Source organism: Staurois parvus, unplaced genomic scaffold, assembly GCF_062004578.1.
Source record: "Staurois parvus isolate SC_StPar_1 unplaced genomic scaffold, SC_StPar_1.0 ptg000720l, whole genome shotgun sequence".
In the NCBI taxonomy this organism is placed as follows: domain Eukaryota; kingdom Metazoa; phylum Chordata; class Amphibia; order Anura; family Ranidae; genus Staurois; species Staurois parvus.
Genome location: NW_028318516.1, coordinates 414,644 through 439,247, shown reverse-complemented (window position 1 = coordinate 439,247; position 24,604 = coordinate 414,644). Strand labels below are relative to the sequence as shown.

The 24,604-nt window shown below is 43.4% G+C and overlaps 1 pseudogene; it reads right to left on the bottom strand.

The window, feature by feature from the left end:
• Positions 1–23,080, bottom strand: part of LOC149445460 (uncharacterized) — a 77,439-nt pseudogene extending 54,359 nt beyond the window's left edge.
• Positions 23,081–24,604: the final 1,524 nt, after the last annotated feature.

The window sequence follows — 24,604 nt, the reverse complement described above, 5'->3', positions numbered from 1 at the left end:
AGCAGGTGAAGAGACAGACTAGACCACATCAGCAGGTGAAGAGACAGACTAGACCACATCAGCAGGTGTAGAGACAGACTAGATCACATCATCAGGTGTAGAGACAGACTAGACCACATCAGCAGGTGTAGAGACAGACTAGACCACATCGACAGGTGTAGAGACAGACTAGACCACATCGACAGGTGTAGAGACAGAGTAGACCACATGGGAAGTTGTAGAGACAGACTAGACCGCATCAACAGGTGTAGAGACAGACTAGACCACACTGGAAGTTGTAGAGACAGACTAGACCACATCAGCAGGTGTAGAGACAGACTAGATCACATCAGCAGGTGTAGAGACAGACTAGACCACATTGACAGGTGTAGAGACAGACTAGACCACATCGACGGGTGTAGAGACAGACTAGACCACATTGGAAGTTGTAGAGACAGACTAGACCGCATCAGCAGGTGTAGAGACAGACTAGACCACATTGACAGGTGTAGAGACAAACTAGACCGCATCAGCAGGTGTAGAGACAGACTAGACCGCATCAGCAGGTGAAGAGACAGACTAGACCGCATCAGCAGGTGAAGAGACAGACTAGACCGCATCAGCAGGTGAAGAGACAGACTAGATCGCATCAGCAGGTGTAGAGACAGACTAGACCGCATCAGCAGGTGTAGAGACAGACTAGACCACATCAGCAGGTGTAGAGACAGACTAGACCACATCAGCAGGTGTAGAGACAGACTAGACCACATCATCAGGTGCAGAGACAGACTAGACCGCATCAGCAGGTGTAGAGACAGACTAGACCGCATCAGCAGGTGTAGAGACAGACTAGACCGCATCAGCAGGTGCAGAGACAGACTAGACCACATCAGCAGGTGCAGAGACAGACTAGACCACATCAGCAGGTGTAGAGACAGACTAGACCACATCATCAGGTGTAGAGACAGACTAGACCACATCATCAGGTGTAGAGACAGACTAGACCGCATCAGCAGGTGTAGAGACAGACTAGACCGCATCAGCAGGTGTAGAGACAGACTAGACCGCATCAGCAGGTGTAAAGGCAGCAGAAATTGAGGACAAGTCAGCCTGGATATGCATCCAAGGGTGTTTATGGACAGGCAAAGGAAGGGGTAATCCAGAGTGTTGGACTTTTGAGGACTTATAGTGAGCACAGATTCTGCAGCTCTTACACAGAAACAGAAGTCCTTATGGAGAGAGGCCACTAAAGCCCACGAGAAACCAAAGAAAAGGTTTTATTACTCCCTGGGAGCTCGGCCATCTTAGCTGGATATGCCTCTGAAAGCACTGTAAGCCTAAGGTGGAGGGGAACAAACAGCTTTCCAGGGGGTAGAATAAGCAGAGCACTAGACGGGGCCCTAAAAATAGAGTTTAATAGTTCAGGAGAAGGGCCCTTTTCTTGGCTTATTGGAGCAGCTGGTGACACAGTGGCCATGGTCCTCACAGTACAAGCAGAGGCCCTGAGATCTTCTAGCCTTTTCCCCAGAGGATAAAGGATAGGCCTAACCTGAACCGGCTTCTTGGATCTGGGGCCTTCCACCCCGAGTCAGGTGACCAGTGGTGGAAATCAGAACAGTATTGTTCAGCGATGTATTTATCCTGATGGTTAGTTTCTGCTGAGTGGGCACGGTCAGGATTATCATTGATTAAACCCAACTGACCTTCAGGCTGGGTCATCTGTGAGGAGACTAAAAGCCCAAGACTGGGGGCCCCTGCAACCATGTAACAACAAGGTTAACCCGTGTCCTTCAGAACCAGAAGAATGTGGTCTGAGCTTGAAGCATAGTAAACAACTGTTTTTAAAGTTGGAAAACATGTCGGGTCACCAGAAACATGACCAGGCGGGATAACCCTGGGCTCTGGTTCCTGCATTACTGCTGGGGGTGCGTTTACATGCACAGACTGTTGGATTTTAGACACATATAATACTTCTTTTAGTGTCTTGAGGCAATTATGAATGAAAGAGCCGTTGAAATAAAAAATAAAGTGTGATTTTATTCTATCACACAATGGTGTAAAATAACAATGTAAAGCGTATCATGAACAGTTCCATGGAGATACAACTACTGTAGAAATAACAATGTAAAGCGTATCATGAACAGTTCCATGGAGATACAACTACTGTAGAAATAACAATGTAAAGCGTATCATGAACAGTTCCATGGAGATACAACTACTGTAGAAATAACAATGTAAGTGTATCATGAACAGTTCCATGGAGATACAACTACTGTAGAAATATCAATGTAAAGCGTATCATGAACAGTTCCATGGAGATACAACTACTGTAGAAATAACAATGTAAGTGTATCATGAACAGTTCCATGGAGATACAACTACTGTAGAAATAACAATGTAAAGCGTATCATGAACAGTTCCATGTAGATACAACTACTGTAGAAATATCAATGTAAAGTGTATCATGAACAGTTCCATGGAGATACAACTACTGTAGAAATAACAATGTAAAGCGTATCATGAACAGTTCCATGGAGATACAACTACTGTAGAAATAACAATGTAAAGTGTATCATGAACAGTTCCATGGAGATACAACTACTGTAGAAATATCAATGTAAAGTGTATCATGAACAGTTCCATGGAGATACAACTACTGTAGAAATAACAATGTAAAGCGTATCATGAACAGTTCCATGGAGATACAACTACTGTAGAAATATCAAGAAGAAGTGTAAAGAAAAAGTCACCATTATTGTCATAACTGTCTGACCATGTGCAACGTCCATCTTCTTCTTGTCCTTCACGAGACTTTGGGAAGAAACCGGAAATAGACGGAAGTGACGATCTTGTCTTGCAACAAGCACCTGTTCCAGCTTCTCATACGTGTGTGTGTGTGTGATAGATGACAGATAGATGTGACATATGAGATGTGATAGATGTGACAGATGATAGAGCCGTGTAGACTGGCCAGGGACAGGACGGGGTTAATCATGGAGAATAGGACTCACTGGTGGAAGCCTAACTTTTATTCTTACTATGAGGAAAGTAAGTCATACTATGCGAGGAGGTTTAAATGCACACTTCTGGGTTTAGATGGTTTTTATTTCCCATAAGGCAGTGGTGTTCTGCAAACAAAAGGCAGTTCTAAGACAAGATGATCAGCAACACGTGAATGATGCAAAAGGGGCTCTCTGGACTCTGATGAAAGGTGGACTATGGGAACCCAGGTTAAAATGGAATGATGGGAACTATGATGAATGTTGGGGCTTTGGTTACCAGAGACCCCCTTATATCAGAGTTACCCTTTACACCAGAGTCTGCAGTGATCCCCCTTACATTAGAGTCTCCTCCTCACATCAGAGTTCCCAATGCCCTTCCTTAAATCAGAGTCTCCCTTACATCAAAGTCTGCAGAGTCCACCCTTACAGTATATAGGAACTCCAAGAGTTCATATGTAGAGGGGATTCCAATGTAAATGGGGAACTCTGTGGATTCCAATGTAAAGGGGGAACTCTGTGGATTCCAATGTAAAGGGGGAACTCTGTGGATTCCAATGTAAAGGGGGAACTCTGTGAACTTTGATGCGGGAGGGCTCTTATGATTTAATCCATATGAGTAGAAATGTTATTTAATAAAAAAAAATCTGTATAGTTCCGCTAAAGTGTTCCGTTTTGGCTTGAAGAAAAGGTGGCAATACTACCCAAGATGACAGGAAGGGGGCCTGCTGCAGAACATGCGAAAGTGTCTCCCTGTGGGACCAAAATAGAGGGCTCAGCAACAGAGAAAGGGGCTCCGGGATCGGTGGAACGGGCCCCAGGCTTGGGGGGGGCCCCGGTGCAAGTAACCATGAAGGCCCCTGACTTTTGGTACCAGAGCCCTTCCCCCTGAGCCCAAGGCCCTTTCCAAAGTGTTTTCAAATCAAATCCATCCAAGGCATGTCTCTGGTGATCAATGTCATACTTGTGGTTGTGGTTAAACCAAACTGTCAAACCTTCAAATGTCTGCTGTCATAGATGATCACATGTGCTGCACCATGACAACTGCACATCTAATCTGAGGGTAAGATGGCAACTTCCTTGGCTGTAAAGGACAGGAGGGTTTAGTGCCAGGTTTACAGAACTAATTAGTATTTAGTAGATATGTGTGATTTCGTTTGTTCAAGTTAATTGTTTGGACAAAAATTAGATTAACCTCCCTGGCGGTCTGATTATTTCATTTTTGGTGCTGAAAGCGGTACATTATTTTGCATGGAAATATGTAGTTTTTTTTATTGTAGGCTGTAATTTTTAGGAATAACTCCCTGAAATCTGTCTGAACAAGAGTCTAAATCATACATTTAATTCAATAATATAATCAAACCAAAAACACTGAAATGTGAAATATAGCGCCAAGTTCGCACATCGCTGAGCAAAGTCGCAGAATCGTTTTCAGTGTCTGATGAGGAATTTCCCCCACAAATCATTATCACTCAATTCTGCAAGTGGTTCTGATTTACTATCGCTGTTCTCTAGCCGGTCTAAAACCGCTTTTGACGTAAAGGGACGCTTTTTGGACGCCATGGACTTTTCTAAGTTTCCAGGCAGAAAGAACAATCAAAATGCAGACAGGGGACAGGACAAAGCACTCGGGACAAAATGTATGTGAAATGGGTTGAAACAGCAATGTTTTACTATGTAAAATCATTTTGAAAAAAATGACATTTTTTTTAAATTTTCAAATTTCCCACCGCCGGCGGTGCCCGTACGTCCCGACGTCACAGGGACCGGAGGAGATGGCCGGGGATGCTGCAGGGGACACATCGCGGGAGCGAAGGACAAGGTAAGCACTGCAGGGACTCCCTATGCAGCGCCGCATGGTAAGCCTGAGGGTAGCTCGGGGTTACCGCTTTTGGTACTGACATTTTACCCCGAGCTACACTCAGGAATACCGTTAGGGAGGTTAAAAAAGATTGGGGTAGGGAGTTCCAGAGGATGGGATGACGCCCTGGTGAAATCCTGGAGACGAGCATGGGAGGAGGAGACAAGGGAGCTAGAGAGTAGGAGGTCTTGCGAGGAGCGGAGTGTACGGTTTGGGTGATATTTAGAGACAAGGTCAGTGATGTAATTTGGGGAAGTATTATGAACAGATTTATACAGTTGTGTTCAAAATAATCGCAGTGTGTTGAAAAAAGTGAATAAAGCTGAAAATCCTTCTAATAGCTTTTATTTCCATCCACACAAATGCATTGGGAACACGACACATTCTATTCCAAATCAAAACATGAAGAAAAATACATCAAATTTGTGTTGTTCCTCTAAAAAAATGGAAGAAAAGTGAATATTAGACGGTTCAAAAAAATCTCAGTGTTTGTATTCTTCTTTACAAACTCAAACATTCACTATATAAACTGAGAAATGTTTGAAGATTTTGCTTTCCTTTGAATGACTTCATGAATATTTGGTTGTAGTCGCACTGTTTCTGAGAACTGCTGTACATCTGTGTTGCATGGAGTCCCCCAACTTCTGGCCCCTGTGATCAGGTATTCCAGCCCAGGATGATTGGACCACATTCCACAGTTCTTCTCTATTTCTTGGTTTGGCCTCAGAAACGGCATTTTTAATGTCACCCCACAAGTTTTCTATTGGATTAAGATCCGGGGATTGGGCTGGCCACTCCATAACGTCCATCTTGTTGGTCTGGAACCAAGATGTTGCACGTTTACTGGTGTGTTTGGGGTGGTTGTCTTGTTGGAACACCCATTTCAAGGGCATTTCCTCTTCAGCATAAGGCAGCATGACCTCTTCAAGTATTCTGATGTCTTCAAACTGATCCATGATCCCTGGTATGCGATAAATAGGCCCAACACCGTAGTATGAGAAACATCCCCATATCGTGATGCTTGCACCACCATGCTTCACGGTCTTCACAGTGTACTGTGGCTTGAATTCAGTGTTTGGGGTCGTCTGACAAACTGTCTCCGCCCACTAGACCCAAAAAGAACAATCTTACTTTCATCAGTCCACAAAATGTTCCACCATTTCTCTTTAGGCCGGTCAATGTGCTCTTTGGCAGATTGTAACCTCTTCAGCACATGTCTTTTTCCCAACAGTGGGACTTTGCGGGGACTTCTTGCAGATAGCTTGGCTTCACATAGGCGTCTTCTAATTGTAACAGTCCTCACAGGGAACGTCACACCTTCTTTCATCTTCCTGGAGCTGATTGTTGGCTGAGTCCTCACAGGGAACGTCACACCTTCTTTCATCTTCCTGGAGCTGATTGTTGGCTGAGTCCGCCCCATTTTGGCTATTCTTCTATCCATTCCAATGGTAGTTTTTCGCTTTCTTCCACGTCTTTCAGGTTTTGGTTGCCATTTTAAAGCATTTGCCATCATTTTAGCTGAGCAGCCGATCATTTTCTGCACTTCTTTATATGTTTTCCCCTCTCCAATCAACTTTTTAATCAAGGTACGCTGTTCTTCTGAACAATGTCTGGAAAGACCCATTTTCCTCAGAATTTCAGAGAGAAATGCACTGTAACCAGCATGTACAACATTTGCTGCCTTCCTTCCTTAAATAAGGGCAATAATTGCCACCTGTTTATCAAAGAATGAATGACCTCACTAATAGAACTCCACACTGCTATTATTTTGAACACGCCCCTTTCAATGAGTGATTCAATGACACAGAATCAGCAGCATGCATGTCATGACTGTCGGGTCTGTTGGATTTCTATGACTCTACTACACCTGCTAGGAAATTATTTGCCATGTAGAGATATCATTTCCACCAAAAACAGTGATTGATCCGGTTAGTGATGTCTGACTGCTATTATTTTCAACACAACTGTACATCAGTGTTAGTGTTTTGAATTTTATCCATTGGGCAATTGGAGGCCAGTGGAGGGATTGGCAGAGAGGGGTGGAGGACACTGAGTGGAGGCCAGTGGAGGGATTGGCAGAGAGGGGTGGAGGACACTGAATGGAGGCCAGTGGAGGGATTGGCAGAGAGGGGTGGAGGACACTGAGTGGAGGCCAGTGGAGGGATTGGCAGAGATGGGTGGAGGACACTGAGTGGAAGCCAGTGGAGGGATTGGCAGAGAGGGGTGGAGGACACTGATTGGAGGCCAGTGGAGGGATTGGCAGAGAGGGGAGGCAGATACAGAACGGTTAGTAAGGTGGATGAGTCTGGCAGCAGCATTCATGATAGACTGAAGAGGGGATAGCCTGCGATGAGGTCGGCCAATGAGGAGGGAGTTACAATAGTCAAGGTGAGATATAACAAGGGAGGGAATAAGTTGCTTAGTGGTTTCCGAGGTTAGGAACGGGCGTATCTTGGAGATGTTGTCTTGGTGAAGTCTGCAAGATTTGGACAGTGATTGGATTTGGCGGTGAAAGGACAGATGGGAGTCTAGGATTACACCTAGTACCCTGGCATGAGGGACTGATGGTTGTATTATTGATCTTGATGGAGAAGTCAGGGGAGGGGGCACGGGCTGGGGGGAATACTAAGAGCTCAGTTTTGGAAAGATTGAGTTTGAGGAAGTGGAGTGACATCCATGCCGATATGTCACTTAGTAGGTTATTAATGTGAGAGGAGACTGAAGGGGCGAGGTGAGGAGGAGACTGAAGGGGTGAGGTGAGGAGGAGACTGAGGGGGTGAGGTGAGGAGGAGACTGAAGGGGTGAGGTGAGGAGGAGACTGAAGGGGTGAGGAGGAGACTGAGGGAGTGAGGTGAGGAGGAGACTGAGGGGGTGAGGTGAGGGGTAGAAAGATAGATTTGTGTGTCATCAGCATAGAGATGGTAGTTGAAGCCGTGGGAGGTTATCAAGTTACCAAAGGAGGAGATGTAGATGGAGAAGAGAAGGGGTCCAAGGACAGAACCTTGAGGGACCCCAACAGAGAAAGGGAGTGGCAGCGTACATCTATCCAAATAGACATAATAATGAATCTGACTGAATCCAAAAAAGTTCTAACAACATTTTCAGATACATTAGGAAGTAGGTTGTTAAGAAGCAGGCGACCGCTGCATCCTGCCAGAGGGATCCCCGCTGTCAACAGAATGTAAACAAAACAAGTGCCGGTTTAAAAAAATAAATAATAAAAAAACAGCATAGAGGTCCCCCCAATCCATACCAAGCCCATTGGATCTTGTATGGATTTTGAGGGGAACCCCATGCCAAAATTAAAAAACAGAATAGGGTCTACCCCCAAATACATACCAGACCCTTATCCAAGCATGCAGATTGGTAGGCCAGGAAAAGGGAGAACAAGGGAGCATATAGTATAGTAGCTGGTCAATAAGCATCATATCTGGCAGAGGTGACAGGTTCTCTGGTAGTGAGGGGGTTGGTGTTCTGCCTCTCTCCTAGTGATCAGTTCCCCAGAAGTATCTGGGACCAAACCCATGGTATGGAGATCTCATGTACCTGGCCACATGGTATGGGAGAGCTGAAGGAGTGAAGAGAAGTGAACACATGAGATACGTCCTAGGTGTACATCGGGACCCCATTCTGTCACTGGTAGTGAGGTGGCAGAGGTATCGCTGGGCTGGTGGGTAGAACATGGGCTCAGTGTGTCCCTCCTAATGCTACATACAATGAGGAAGGTGTGTAGTGACATGGGATGTATATTACACAGCTGCACATGGTGTACAACTCATCTGTAGGCCGGGCTTCTGCCTAACCAATGACTTTCACATTAACACAGCCCCACCTGGTCCTGGGCATTGATGAGTGTGCACACGAGAGGAGCAGTACCCCTGCCTGCAGAGCGAGTAACCCCGCCCACAGGGAGCCGGGGAGGATCCTGGGACACAGAAGGTTTATTACCTTAGAATTCATTAATGTCAAAGAAAACGTTAGAACCACTATAACCTCTTCACACTGACAGGACGCATAAATGCGGCTGGGCCTTGACGCCGAGCAGCCGCGTATTTCAATTTCTGCCTTTTGGTGGGTAGCTTTAGCTTCTTTCTCTGCGGCCTGAGCCTCCATTTCTGCGGCCTGAGCCTCCATTTCTGCGGCCTGAGCCTCCATTTCTGCTTTCTTATGTGTGGCCTGAGCCTCCATTTTTGTGGCCTGAGCTTCCATTTCTTTGGCCTGAGCCTCCATATCTGCTTTCTTTTGTGCGGCCTGAGCCTCCATTTCTGCAACCTGAGCCTCCATTTCTGCTTTCTTATGTGCGGCCTGAGCCTCCATTTCTGCGGCCTGAGCTTCCATTTCTGCTTTCTTATGTGCGGCCTGAGCCTCCATTTCTGCGGCCTGAGCCTCCATTTCTGCTTTCTTATGTGTGGCGTGAGCCTCCATTTCTGCGACCTGAGCTTCCATTTCTGCTTTCTTTTGTGTGGCCTGAGCCTCCATTTCTGCGGCCTGAGCCTCCATTTCTGCGGCCTGAGCCTCCATTTCTGCTTTCTTATGTGTGGCGTGAGCCTCCATTTCTGCGACCTGAGCTTCCATTTCTGCTTTCTTTTGTGTGGCCTGAGCCTCCATTTCTGCGGCCTGAGCCTCCATTTCTGCGGCCTGAGCTTCCATTTCTGCTTTCTTATCTGCGGCCTGAGCCTCCATTTCTGCGGCCTGAGCTTCCATTTCTGCTGCCTGAGCCTCCATTTCTGCGGCCTGAGCCTCCATTTCTGCAGCCTGAGCTTCCATTTCTGCGGCCTGAGCCTCCATTTCTGCAGCCTGAGCTTCCATTTCTGCGGCCTGAGCCTCCATTTCTGCGACCTGAGCCTCCATTTCTGCAGCCTGAGCCTCCATTTCTGTGGCCTGAGCCTCCATTTCTGCGACCTGAGCCTCCATTTCTGCAGCCTGAGCCTCCATTTCTGCGGCCTGAGCCTCCATTTCTGCGACCTGAGCCTCCATTTCTGCAGCCTGAGCCTCCATTTCTGTGGCCTGTGCCTCCATTTCTGTGGCCTGAGCCTCCATTTCTGCGGCCTGAGCCTCCATTTCTGCTTTCTTCTGGGTGAAAGCTGCCTGAATTTTAGAATCTTCACCATCAGCACGGCTTTTATTAGTTGCTGACTGAGTGCAGAGAACCTTGATTGTATGGATTGGGAAGATGTTGAGGAGTGTCTAGTAGACGCAGAGCGATCAGATCTGGATTCATGGAGATGTTATCCTCACTTCTGCCTCTGTCTTTGTTCGCACCACTAAATTGTCTCTGCAAGATTGAGCTCCTGAACCCCTTCATCCTCCAATGACTCCTGAGTGTTGTACGGCTGTAACAGACCAATATATGTAACACAGTCTTTTATAATTCTCAGAGGCAACATTCAATTGCTGGATAGCGCCCTCTAGTTGTAATGACTCATGAGATTGTTGGGGGAGGGGCAGACATGCGTTTACCAGTATTACACCACAAGTCATTAATATTACACAGCAATTCTGACTTGTCAGCATTAAGATTTTCTTGCACTTTAACTGACAATTGCGCGGTCATGCAACGCTGCACCCTAATGAAATTTATCTCCCTAAAAAAATCAAATTTCATCCTAAATTTCAACCAATATGTATTCTGCTCCATGTCTTTGGTAAAAATAATCCCAATACGTGTAAATTAATTGGTTTACATGAAAGATATAGCGTCTACAAATGGTGGCGTAGATACTGGGATTTTTTTTTTAGATACTAGTAATGGTCAGTGGAATTGCAGCGGGCATTCTGACACTGGAGGGAACTGACTTGGTGTCACTGACATCTGCAGTGACACCAATACAGTGATCAGTGCTAATAAAAAGCACTGACACTGTACTAATGGCACTGGGCCGGAAGGGGTTAACATCTGAGGCAATCAAAGGGTTAACTGTGTGCTGTTTCAGTATGGGGGCTGTGTGTGTGCTTCACTGTGCGCACACTGCTATGCAGAGCCATACAAAGCAGTGCGCAGGAGCTGATGAGAGAGATCTGTATTGTTTATACACAGATCTCTCAACCATCAGTGATACACAGCAATCGCCAGGTGCCGGCAGGGAATCACTATCTGGGATCCAGTGAGATTGACAGCTGAGGCCACCAATGGCAGCGCTGGTAGGACATGAACATGTGGCTCATGTGCGCCCCCTACCCTGAATTGCAAAATAATGTATATATATACATGATATTACACACCCCTGCTGCCCTGTAGCAGTATTTCTGTTATAAGGTGGAAGGAAAGCGGTTAATATATTTATTTATATACATTTTTAACACACACTTTTTTTTCTCTCAGAAAGGACAGAGAGAGATACAATGTGTAATATAATGTATATAATGATACAATGTGTAATATGATGTATATAATGATACAATGTGTAATATGATGTATATAATGATACAATGTGTAATATAATGTATATAATGATACAATGTATAATATAATGTATAAAATGATACAATGTGTAATATAATGTATATAATAATACAATGTATAATATAATGTATATAATAATACAATGTATAATATAATGTATAAAATGTGACAATGTGTAATACAATGTATATAATGATACAATGTATAATATAATGTATATAATGATACAATGTATAATTGAATGTATATAATGATACAATGTATAATATAATGTATATAATGATACAATGTATAATAGGATGCATATAATGATATAATGTATAATGATACAATGTATAATATAATGTATATAATGATACAATGTATAATAGAATGTATATAATGATACAATGTATAATAGGATGTATATAATGATACAATGTGTAATATAATGTATATAATGATACAATGTATAATGGAATGTATATAATGATATAATGTATAATAGGATGCATATAATGATATAATGTATAATGATACAATGTATAATATAATGTATATAATGATACAATGTGTAATATAATGTATATAATGATACAATGTATAATGGAATGTATATAATGATACAATGTGTAATAGTATGTATATAATAATACAATATATAATATAATGTATATAATGATACAATGTGTAACATATATAATGATGCAATGTATCTCTCTCCTCCATTCAGAGAGAGAAAACAAGGGGGTGGTCTTCATAATGACTGATCACTGTGATAGCCAATCAGAGGCTATCACAGCGATCATGTGACTTGGAATTGAGAGTTCCAGGACCCGGGGCTCTCAGTGACACCCCGGTGTTTGTGCTGGGAGTGCGCCGTGCGGTGTGCTCCCAGGACAAAGACAGGTACACAAATTAGCGGCCCCACGGAACAAATCCCAGGTCTGAGAGGTCACTAATTTGCGTGCGCTCGGCATCAAGGGGTTAAACCAACACTATGACACCAGCCATTTATTTAAAATGGTAAATTCTGCATTTGGCCTTTAGATGGCGCTAAGTATCCTAGGAATTCTCACCATCCAATAGACAAATGTGGTATTTTCCATGTGAAATGGATGGAAACCCTTCAAGCAGCTCAGCAAAGAGCCTCCTACCATTGGTCCCCCCATCCCATTCACACAGAAGGAATGGACTGTACCGGCACTTCTACCTGGGGGAGTTGTTGTTCCATTTATTAATAGACTCCTAAATGTCAGGAGACGATTATTTATTGTATTTATTATTAATACTTCCCTACCCGGCCAATTCTGACATTCCGACATGTAAAAGTCATTATTTGCTGGGAAATGACTGAGAGCCCCCAAATATTATATATAAGCAGAGACCCTGGAGAGGAACATGATTGCTGGTACAATATTTGTCGCTCCGTATTTCTGCAGATTTTCTTTAATGTACATTTTTTAGAAAGGAAACTTTACCTCATGTTAGTGCAGCAAACACAATATAATACCGTTTTGGGGGTAAAAGATGATGTTATGCCGAGTAAATAGATACCTAACATGTCACGCTTTACAATTACAAATGCCAGTGGAACGGCGCCAAACTACGGGGCCTAAATACCCCCCATAGGTGTCACTCAGGATACCAGTGTAGAGTTACACAGGAGGTCTGATGCCGGAATTATCGCTCTCACTCTGACATTTCCAGCCATACCTGTGTGGAGACACGTGTGGTGAGAACACCGTTTACAATGCGTGGTGGACTTCGGTATGTGTTAGCCTTTGTGTGCAAACACAGGGGGGGGGTGCTTTCATTTTTTTCTTTTAATTTTTTTCTATTTTTACTCTGTCCCAATTTATTTATTACTTTTATTGCTACCAGACAGGTTCTCTTTACTGAGACATCTGCAGTCTATTGGACCCCAGATCCCAATCTGACCATAAAAACATCCGACCAAACCAAGATCAGTTCATTCTGATGCTTTCACAAGCTGGAAATGGCTTGTTTACATCTGAGTGACTCTGGAAGTGACACAATCCTCGTTCCTTCTACATCCACGGGGGTTCCTTTATCCAGATCACAGCTCACCTCCTCATAGATTGTTAATAGGTTGGTCTGACAAGAACGATCTTTTCCCATAAATCCATGCTGGGTACTACTAATGATACTATGTTCATCAGCAAATTCTTGGGTATGGTCCCTTATCATCCCTCCAATAGTTTACAAACTATTGATGTTAGGCTGACTGGCTTGGAGTTTCCAGATATGTATCTCGGTCCTTTCTGGAATACTGGAACCACGTTAGATTTTCACCAATCTGCTGCCACCATTCCGGTCAGTAAGCTTTCCTAAAGATGAGGGATGACTGTCTATCAATGACCTGGCTTCATTCTTTGAGGACTCTCAGGTGCAAGCCATCTGGTCCTGGTGATTCATTCATTTATTTATTTTAGACCTTCTAGTCTTTTGTAAGGGACTGCTACACTGACCACTGATAAAAGGGAATCCTTCTCCCATTGGTCACCAATGTAAGGGACCACTACACTGACCACTGATAAAAGGGAATCCTTCTCCCATTGGTCACCAATGTAAGGGACCACTACACTGACCACTGATAAAAGGGAATCCTTCTCCCATTGGTCACCAATGTAAGGGACCACTACACTGACCACTGATAAAAGGGAATCCTTCTCCCATTGGTCACCAATGTAAGGGTCCACTACACTGACCACTGATATAAAGGGGTCCTTCTCCCATTGGTCACCAATGTAAGGGACCACTACACTGACCACTGATATAAGGGGGTCCTTCTCCCATTGGTCACCAATGTAAGGGTCCACTACACTGACCACTGATATAAGGGGGTCCTTCTCACATTGGTCACCAATGTAAAGGATCACTACACTGACCACCAGGGGCGGACTAACCATTTGGTAACTTGGGCACCGCCCGATGGCCCGGGGTCAGTAGGGGGCCCCATAAGATGCCCCTGGTACCTTTTTCATAGGCTTTTTTGAGTTTGGGCAAGGACACAGGGGCCCCATGATCCCCTATTGCCTGGGGGGCCCATGAGTTGTCAGTCTGCCCCTGCTGACCACTCATATAAGGGGATCCTTCTCCCATTGGTCACCAATGTAAGGGACAAATACAATGACCACTGATATAAGGGGTCCTTCTCCCATTGGTCACCAATGCAAGGGACCACTACACTGACCACTGATAAGGGGTCCTTCTCCCATTGGTCACCAATGTAAGAGACCACTACACTGACCACTGATATAAGGGGGTCCTTCTCCCATTGGTCCTCAATGTAAGGGACCACTACACTGACAACTGATATAAGGGATCCTTCTCCCATTGGTCACCAATGTAAGGGACCACTACACTGACCACTGATATAAGGGGGTCCTTCTCCCATTGGTCCTCAATGTAAGGGACCACTACACTGACCACTGATAAAAGGGAATCCTTCTCCCATTGGTTACCAATGTAAGGGGCTGATACACTGACCACTGATATAAGAGGGTCCTTCTCCCATTGGTCACTAATGTAACCACCAGTGGTCACTACACTGACCACTGATATAAGGGGGTCCTTCTCCCATTGGTCACCAATGTAAGGGACCACTACACTGACCACTGATATAAGGGGGTCCTTCTCCCACTGGTCACCAATGTAAGGGACCACTACACTGACCACTGATATAAGGGGGTCCTTCTCCCATTGGTCACCATCGTAATGGACCACTACACTGACCACTGATATAAGGGGGTCCTTCTCCCATTGGTCACCAATGTAAGGGACAAATACAATGACCACTGATATAAGGGGTCCTTCTCCCATTGGTCACTAATGTAAGGGACCACTACACTGACCACTGATATAAGGGGGTCTTTCTCCCATTGGTCACCAATGTAAGAGACCACTACACTGACCACTGACATAAGGGAGTCCTTCTCCCATTGGTCACCAATGTAAGGGACAAATACAATGACCACTGATATAAGGGGTCCTTCTCCCATTGGTCACTAATGTAAGGGACCACTACACTGACCACTGATATAAGGGGTTCCTTCTCCCATTGGACACAAATGTAAGGGACCACTACACTGACCACTGATATAAGGGGGTCCTTCTCCCATTGGTCACCAATGTAAGGGACAAATACAATGACCACTGATATAAGGGGTCCTTCTCCCATTGGTCACCAATGTAAGGGACCACTACACTGACCACTGATATAAGAGGTCCTTCTCCCATTGGTCACCAATGTAAGGGACCACTACACTGACCACTGATATAAGAGGTCCTTCTCCCATTGGTCACCAATGTAAGGGACCACTACACTGACCAATGATATAAGGGGTCCTTCTCCCATTGGTCACCAATGTAAGGGACCACTACACTGACCACTGATATAAGGGGTTCTTCTCCCATGGGTCACCAATGTAAGGGACCACTACACTGACCACTGATATAAGGGGGTCCTTCTCCCATTGGTCACCAATGTAAGGGACAAATACAATGACCACTTGGGATGATCTCTGGGTTTAGTGGTCGGAGAGTAGGGATGAGACGACAGTACAAACCAAACTGCCTGTTCCGGTCCCGTGTTTTGCAGGAGCCGATCATCACATATAGAAGAGACATTTCTACCACTTCTATATATAACAGCTTCCCGCTGTCACTGGTGCCTGAGGAAGACATGGATGGGTACAGCGGCCACACCCCCAGGAATCAGTGATATCATTGGGAATCCCTGCCATGTAAGGAAGGGGGCGGGGATAGCAGTGACATCACTGACCAAATATGGTCACTGGTCACATTTGGGTAATAAGGTCCCACCATCCCTGTCCCTTCACTTATGTAGATGATGACAGTTCAGGGAGCTGTCATTGGGCTGGTGCTATTGTCGGGTACTATATACCCCATACTCATTAACATGGGGGAACGGTATATGGGGGCCCCTTGTTATTAAAGGGGGCTTCCAGAATCCAATATGATCCCCGCCCACAGATCCCCACAGCCACCAGCCAAGGAGCTATGCCTGGGGGAATCCTCCTGGTAAGGTGACCCCCCTGGTAAGGTGACCCCCATGTTGTGGTCATGTGGCCTGATATGGATCAGGAGGGGGGGCACACTACAGCCCCCCTCTGCACTCTGTATGGTGGGCTGTATATGATATACTGCTGACCCCCGCACTCTGCGCCGTTATTGAAGGGTGTGAGGTGTCACCGAGGAGCAATGTTCTATATTGAAGTTTGCCCTCATTGCACCGACACACACAATAGTTTTTGTTCAATAAATGTTTTATTATAATTTTACATTTAACAAGATTGAAGCATAAAAATCAGGAAATAGTAAAGGAAGGAATCCGATTGGTCAGGAAGATCCCTTGTCTGGAATGTGGGGGCGGAGTCATTATTATTGGTGTACAATACAATACACAACGTGTTCCATTATTATAACAAAGTATTGTAGAAAAGATCCCAACATAGAAAATGGGGGAAAGGAGGAAATAAAGGCGGATATGAAGGGGAATCTGTGTACGGGGAACACCTTAACAATCACCATGGCCGCCGGGCCTCCTCGTGGCTCCGGCGGTGGAATGACGTCATGCTCTGCAGAGCGTGACGTCATTCCACCGCCGGAGCCACGAGGAGGCCCGGCGGCCATCATTACTGGGGTCAGTACTGCTGCATATATATGTTCTCACATGATGTATAATATGCACACTGCCCTGCTGCTTTTATAAATAAATATTTACCTTTTGGACATACTATACTATCTCTGGCATTTGTCTTCTGGGGCTCCTGCTTGGAGCTATCATTCCCACAGAGAAAGCACTTTGCCACCCTGAGAGGAAGTTTTTTGCATGGAGCACCTGGCTGACCTTAAGGGGACCCCTGGACCTGACTAAAGAGTCTGTGATGACCCACCGTGAGGGAGATGCCTGGCTGCCTAACCTCTGATGTATCTATTGCCTGTGATGCATGATCACACATGTGCATAACCCATACGTTTCCGGTGAGTGCGCATTTCTGTTATTTGACAGAGTGGAGGCCGTGGGAATTCGTATTTCTACAGTGAATCATTGTGGATACTTGATTATTATCTTATTGACTCTTTTACCTTGCTAAGCGCTGCACTTTGTTGTTTTAAGATTATATTCTCCTTATGAACTGTTTCTTCCATGATGAAGTTCAGCCATGGAGTATATCTGAGGTGTATATCAGGGTGTGCTTCTTCCCCACATGAGAGCTGGGATGTCCAGCAACATTCATCTAGAAGACATTTCCCACACTCAAGGCACTAATACACCTCCAGGGTTGTGTGGGACCCCTGATGTACAGGAAGACAGGACTTCAGTGAGGAACATTTCCCTCACTCAGGACAGAAAAGTGGCTTCTTCCTCGTGTGAGATTTCTGATGTTTGGAAAGATGGGACTTCCGTGAAAAACATTTCCCGCACTCAGGACAGGAATATGGCTTCTCCCCCGTATGACATCTCTGATGTGTGTAAAGACTGGACTTCCGTGAAAAACATTTCCCACACTCAGGGCAGGAATACAGCTTCTCCCCTGTGTGAGATTTCTGATGGTTGTAAAAATTGCACTTCACTGAAAAACATTTCCCGCACTCAGTACAGGAATATGGCTTTTCCCCTGTGTGAGATCTCTGATGTGTTTGCAGACTGGACTTCTCTAAAAAACATTTCCCGCACTCAGAACAGGCAAACGGCTTCTCCCCTGTGTGAGATTTCTGATGCCTGTGAAGAACACACTTCTCTGAAAAACATTTCCCACACTCAGGACAGGAATATGGCTTCTCCCCTGTGTGATATCTCTGATGTGTGTGAAGATAGGACTTTTTTGAAAAACATTTTCCGCACTCAGAACAGGCATACGGCTTCTCCCCTGTGTGAGATTTCTGGTGCCTGTAAAGAATACGCTTCTCTGAAAAACATTTCCCACACTCAGGACAGGAATATGGCTTTTCCCCTGTGTGATATTTCTGATGTGTGTGCAGACTGGACTTCTCTGAAAAACATTTCCCGCACTCAGGACAGGAAAATGGCTTCTCCCTTGTGTGAGTCTTTTTATGACGATTAACACGGAATTTAGAAGGAAACCATTTCCCACACTCAGGACAAGAATACGGCTTCTCCCCTGTGTGAGATCTCTGATGTGTGTGAAGACTGGACTTCACTGAAAAACATTTTCCACACTCAGGACAGGAATACGGCTTCTCCCCTGTGTGAGATCTCTGATGTGTGTGAAGACTGGACTTGTCTGAAAAACATTTCCCACACTCAGGACAGGAATACGGCACCTCCCCCGTGTGAGATTTCTGATGTCTGAGAAGAATAGAATGATCTGAAAAACATTTCCCACACTCAGGACAGAAATACGGCTTCTCACCAGTGTGAGTTCTTTTATGCACATTAAGATTGTATTTAGTATGGAAACCCTTCCCGCACTCAGGACAGGAATACGGCTTCTCCCCCGTGTGAAATCTCTGATGTGTGTGAAGACTGGACTTGTCTGAAAAACCTTTCCCGCACTCAGGACACGAATGCGGCTTCTCCCCCGTGTGAGACCTTTTATGCACATAAAGACTGGATTTATAACGGAAACCCTTCCCACACTCAGTACAGGAGAAGCTCTTCCCTGTTGGAAGGCCGGCCCGGTCCCGCACAGTCTGAGGTTCCTCAGGATACGAGGAATCCGATGGTCCATCTACACTGGGTGGTGCCGGATGGACATTGGAGGGAGCCGGGTTTTCTCCTGGACTATACTGTGTGATGTCCTCATCTTCTACTTTCCAGTCTGGAGACAAAGTGAGACAATCCTCGGAGGTTTTCCTCATCTCCCGGCCATGGACTAAAATACAAAGACAGAGGATTACTAGACAGGAGCTGATTGGTTCCCCCAAACCAGGACTCCGCCCACATCAGGCAGCTTGGTCTCTGAGGAGCTTACAATTCCACCCTCAAGGGAACTAGGATATGGCTCCTCTGATCTCCTACCAGGTCATTTCTTTATTCATGGACCTTAGTCAGAGAGTGAGGAAACAACCAGAACTGTCTTTTATAGGAGGGACAGTGATGAGGGGATTATAGTACGAGGGTCCCCACCCCCTCTATCACTCATCGCCATCTTCCCAACACAAGAAGTACTGCACTTCTTTATTTAGTCCATGATTTAGTCATGAAGAACAGCGGGGCTGAGCCCCACCAGAGGTCAGAGAGTGAGGATGGGGGGAGAACCACCAAGATGAAGGCTGGACTGATCCTGAAGACCACCATCATTGGGGTATTGACTCCTCCCTCATTATCACTTTCTGTTTAAGGGTCCAAAGTTGGAGGATGTTATCACATTATTATCACCATGTAAAAGTCTGTGCTCCAATCACATCATCCGATATAAAATGTCCAGCTGGTAGGAAATGGGTGTAACAAAAGAGAATCCATATTATGTGTATATATAGCAGTGGGGGGAGGGGGAGAGCAGAAGTCAGGAGTATGTAATGTACAACATAGAGTATATAGTGCAGGGGTCAGGAGGATGTAATGTACAACATAGAGTATATAGTGCAGGGGTCAGGAGTATGTAATGTACAACAGAGTATATAGTGCAGGGGTCAGGAGTATGTAATGTACAAAATAGAGTATATAGTGCAGGGGTCAGGAGTATGTAATGTACAACATGGAGTATATAGTGCAGGGGTCAGGAGTATGTAATGTACAACATAGAGTATATAGTGCAGGGGTCAGGAGTATGTAATGTACAACATGGAGTATATAGTGCAGGGGTCAGGAGTATGTAATGTACAACATAGAGTATATAGTGCAGGGGTCAGGAGTATGTAATGTACAACATAGAGTATATAGTGCAGGGGTCAGGAGTATGTAATGTACAACATAGAGCATACAGTGCAGGGGTCAGGGGTATGTAATGTACAACATAGAGTATATAGTGCAGGGGTCAGGAGTATGTAATGTACAACATAGAGTATATAGTGCAGGGGTCAGGAGTATGTAATGTACAACATAGAGTATATAGTGCAGGGGTCAGGAGGATGTAATGTACAACATAGAGTATATAGTGCAGGGGTCAGGAGTATGTAATGTACAACATATAGTATATAGTGCAGGGGTCAGGAGTATGTAATGTACAACAGAGTATATAGTGCAGGGGTCAGGAGTATGTAATGTACAACATAGAGTATATAGTGCAGGGGTCAGGAGTATGTAATGTACAACATGGAGTATATAGTGCAGGGGTCAGGAGTATGTAATGTACAACATAGAGTATATAGTGCAGGGGTCAGGAGTATGTAATGTACAACATAGAGTATATAGTGCAGGGGTCAGGAGTATGTAATGTACAACATAGAGCATACAGTGCAGGGGTCAGGGGTATGTAATGTACAACATAGAGTATATAGTGCAGGGGTCAGGAGTATGTAATGTACAACATAGAGTATATAGTGCAGGGGTCAGGAGTATGTAATGTACAATATAGAGCATATAGTATAAGGGTGAGGACAAAAGAAGCGAAAAAAACAAAAGAAGGGAGTAGCAATGGGCGCGAAATTCGCGCCCAGTTTGGCAAATATCTTCTTAAGTAAATGGGAGGAGAAAGTAATTTTTAATAGAAAATGGGAAGGTCTGGTTCTATGGAAAAGATTTATTGATGATATCTTGGTGATTTGGGATGGTCCGAGGGTCTCTTGGGAAGCTTTTATTGAAGTGATTAATAAGAATGAACATGATTTGGGGTTTACTGTTAACATGGATAATCATTCAGTTAATTTTTTAGATTTAAATATTTTTATTGAAGATAATATTATGTACACTAAAACGTATTTCAAGGAGACCGATAGGAATGGTTACATTCCCACCCAGAGTTGTCACCATCCTACTTGGATAATATTGGAGAAGACGAGATTTGAAATAAGTAAAAGCTATATAGGAGATAAACAATACAAACCTTTATCTAATAAGCAGAAAAAGAATAATAATAAGGTGGAATATGCATTTATCTCGGGTTTTAATAACCAATATAGAGATACGGAAGCAATTTTCAATAAACATTGGCCTATTCTAAAAAAGGATCCTATTTTAGGACAAAAAGTTCCTACGAAGCCCCCATTTATTTATAGAAAATCAAAGAATTTGAGGGATATTTTAGTAAAAAACAATTTATCTCCTCCCATAAAAAAGAAAAAAACTATGTTTGAATTTATTGGATTTTTTCCATGTAGAAAGTGCAGTATCTGTAAAGTTACCAATATGAAAACAAGAAAGATTTCGGGTTTTACATCATGCAATACTGGTTATGATTTTAAAATTAAAGAGTTTATTACCTGCACTACTGCTTATGTCACATATTTATTGGAATGCCCATGTCGGCTCCAGTATGTGGGTAGGACCTCTAGGCCACTATATAAAAGGTTGAGTGAGCATGTCACTAATATTAAAAATGGTAAGAAGGATCATTGTCTCTCAAGACATTTTAAAGAGTATCACAATTGTAACCCTAGTGGCCTACGGTTTTGTGGGATTGACAAGATAGAGACACATTGGAGAGGGGGTGATAAGGTTAAGGCCATTTCAAAAAATGAAATGTTTTGGATTTTTGAGCTGCAGACACTAAAACCTAATGGCCTTAATGTAGACCTGGACCTGAATTGTTTTATTTCGAATTTTTAATGGTTTTTAAAGATTTTTAGATAATTGTCTGGAGTAGTAGGGGATAAGTGATTCGATTTGGGTAGTTCTTTAAGATGATTTAAGCCCCTGTTCCTGAATATAGAGTAGGTCTGACGCAGAGGGCTCCAACAGTACCTATTAGTGGGAGACTAAGTATCTGCAGAAATTGTATTGGCCTTCAAACAGAGGATATTTATAAATAAATACGAAAATAAATTGAATTAATAATATTTAAGAAATTAATTAGATAAATAAATATATAAATAAATTTGATATATTTAGTGTTAATTATTTTGTAAGAATTGATATTATGAAAGTGCACTGGCCTCCAAATAGAGAAAATAAATTGAATTAATAATATTTAAGTAATTCATTAAATAAATATATAAATACATTTAATAGATAAGATATTAGTGTTAATTATCTTGTAAGAATTGATATAATGATGATACATTGGGGGTGTGGCATATTATTTATCTATTTTATTTATTATATAGAAATTAGGTATTGGGGTATGGTTTTATATATAGTTTTAATAATGATTTTATAGTATCAAATGAACATGAGTAGTGTAGAAATGAAGTCTGTGAATAAGTAGAGTTCCTCTTTAATTTTTTGGTTCTATTAGTGTACTATTAGATGTATATCTGCCTAGATGGAGAAAGATAGTGACTTGTTACAATAAGGAGTAGATTGTATCTTTTTATGATTGATTTTAATTAATAGTAATGATTGTATTTGATTTAAAGGTGAGGATTATATGAGGTTTAGGGTTGATTATTTTGATAGGAGTAGGTTGTGCATATGTATATAGAATATGTTTTTATAATCTATTTGTAATAATACCAGCCGGGGTTTTATATGTTATTGAGAATGGTGATATATGACTATGTACTAAGTCGTTTTTGCGTATTGTACAGAAGTATATACCGTACTCCTATAAGTATGTATCGGACATTGCTGGCATTGCTCCCTGTTCCAATATGGCGGCGAGTAGTCTGACGCCATGAGGAGGAGGGGTACAAATAGAACTTGTCTGCTTGACGGTCACACCCCTTATGATTAAGTCAATGACGAAACGCGTCAAGGGTAGTGACGTCAAGACGTTTTACCGGAACCGGAAGTTTACTGGCGGCCATCTTGGAGAAGGGAAAATCGTGGAGTTACACTTGGACGTTTCCCTGGATGGTTGTGAGACTCCTTTCATTCCCTATTAAGCGGTTTTAAATCTTTTACCATGTGAGCAGTTTACATTAAAGTATATTTGATATATCTATCTTAGCATATTATACTATGTCCTGTGTGTTCTCTTGGAGATGAATACAAACAGAGTGTCTGAGGAGATCAGAGAGTACCGTGGTAACAAGAGAGGTCTGAAGTAAAATCTATGAGAGGGCTAGCCTGGAAAGTTCCTGAAGCATACTATTTTGGGATACTTACTATAAATAGAAGTGGCACTAAACTTTGCTGTGGCGTTGATGTGGTACTGTTGAGTGTTATATACATTCATTTTTTTCACTGATTCACGTTTGTTTCACGTTTTTCACTATTTTTTCACGGATATTCACTATATGAAGTATATGGAAATTGTTATGTATAAAGGGTAATGCACTATGTGATTTTCCTTTTTTTGAGGTGGATATATTTTGGGACATCGTTGGAAGAAATTTTTGGACTTTTTAGTTGGTGGATTGTACATAAATTTGAGTGGACTTTATTTTGTAGTGGACTGGATATATAAAAAAATAATAATGTTCATTTTTAGGACAAAGGTATATAGAGATATTATTTTTCACAGTTATTGTATATTAGGACAAATTTGTAAATTCACCGTCACTTTATATGATTTTGCACACCTTTAGGGGAGGGTGTTGATGGTGTTATAGGGCATTTATTTTATTTTGAAGGTGGTTTTTTTCTAAATATCAGCAGATAACAGAGAAGGTCCCCTGGAAGAGTCAGGCACAAGGCAGGAGACCCCAGTCACATGTCCTGGGTGCTACATTATGCAATGCTTAGAGTAAAAATCAACATTTTGCTGCCAGCTGAACCCCAGAACCTCCATAAATCCAGTCTAGATACATAAATTGTGTCTGCAGCACAGAGAAGGAAGATTATCCGAGAGAAATCCAGGAATACAGGACGGGGAACACAGCTCAGGAAAGTGACCAGGGGATTACAGGCTGATATCACCCAGTCCCCGCCCTACTCTGGACCAATCAGTGAGCAGTATGGGTGGAGGAATGGATTTAGTGTTCATGACCCACCTGTGCTGATCTCTGTAGGAGTGTCCTCCTCTATAAATGTCCCCGTTATTCCATCCTCCTCCATAGACTGCTGATCATCCCTCACATACGCCTCTTCTTCTTCTGCTTTCACCTCAAATTCTATATCGACTGGATCTCCACTCTAAATCAAGGAAATGACAGAAAATATCATCTGTAAAATGTAAGGTCACATAAAGAATCCACACATCATTACAAGTCCATGTTCTAGATGCTCCATCCCACCAACCTTGCAATGGGGAGGGATGGTGTGATCTTCCTGTGAGGAATCCCGGGAATACAGAGGACGGGGACATCGCTCTGGTGGGTTCCTGGTATTAGGTGGCTCCATCATCTCCTTGTGTCCTTCTGAAAACTCCTCCATCACTCCATACTCCT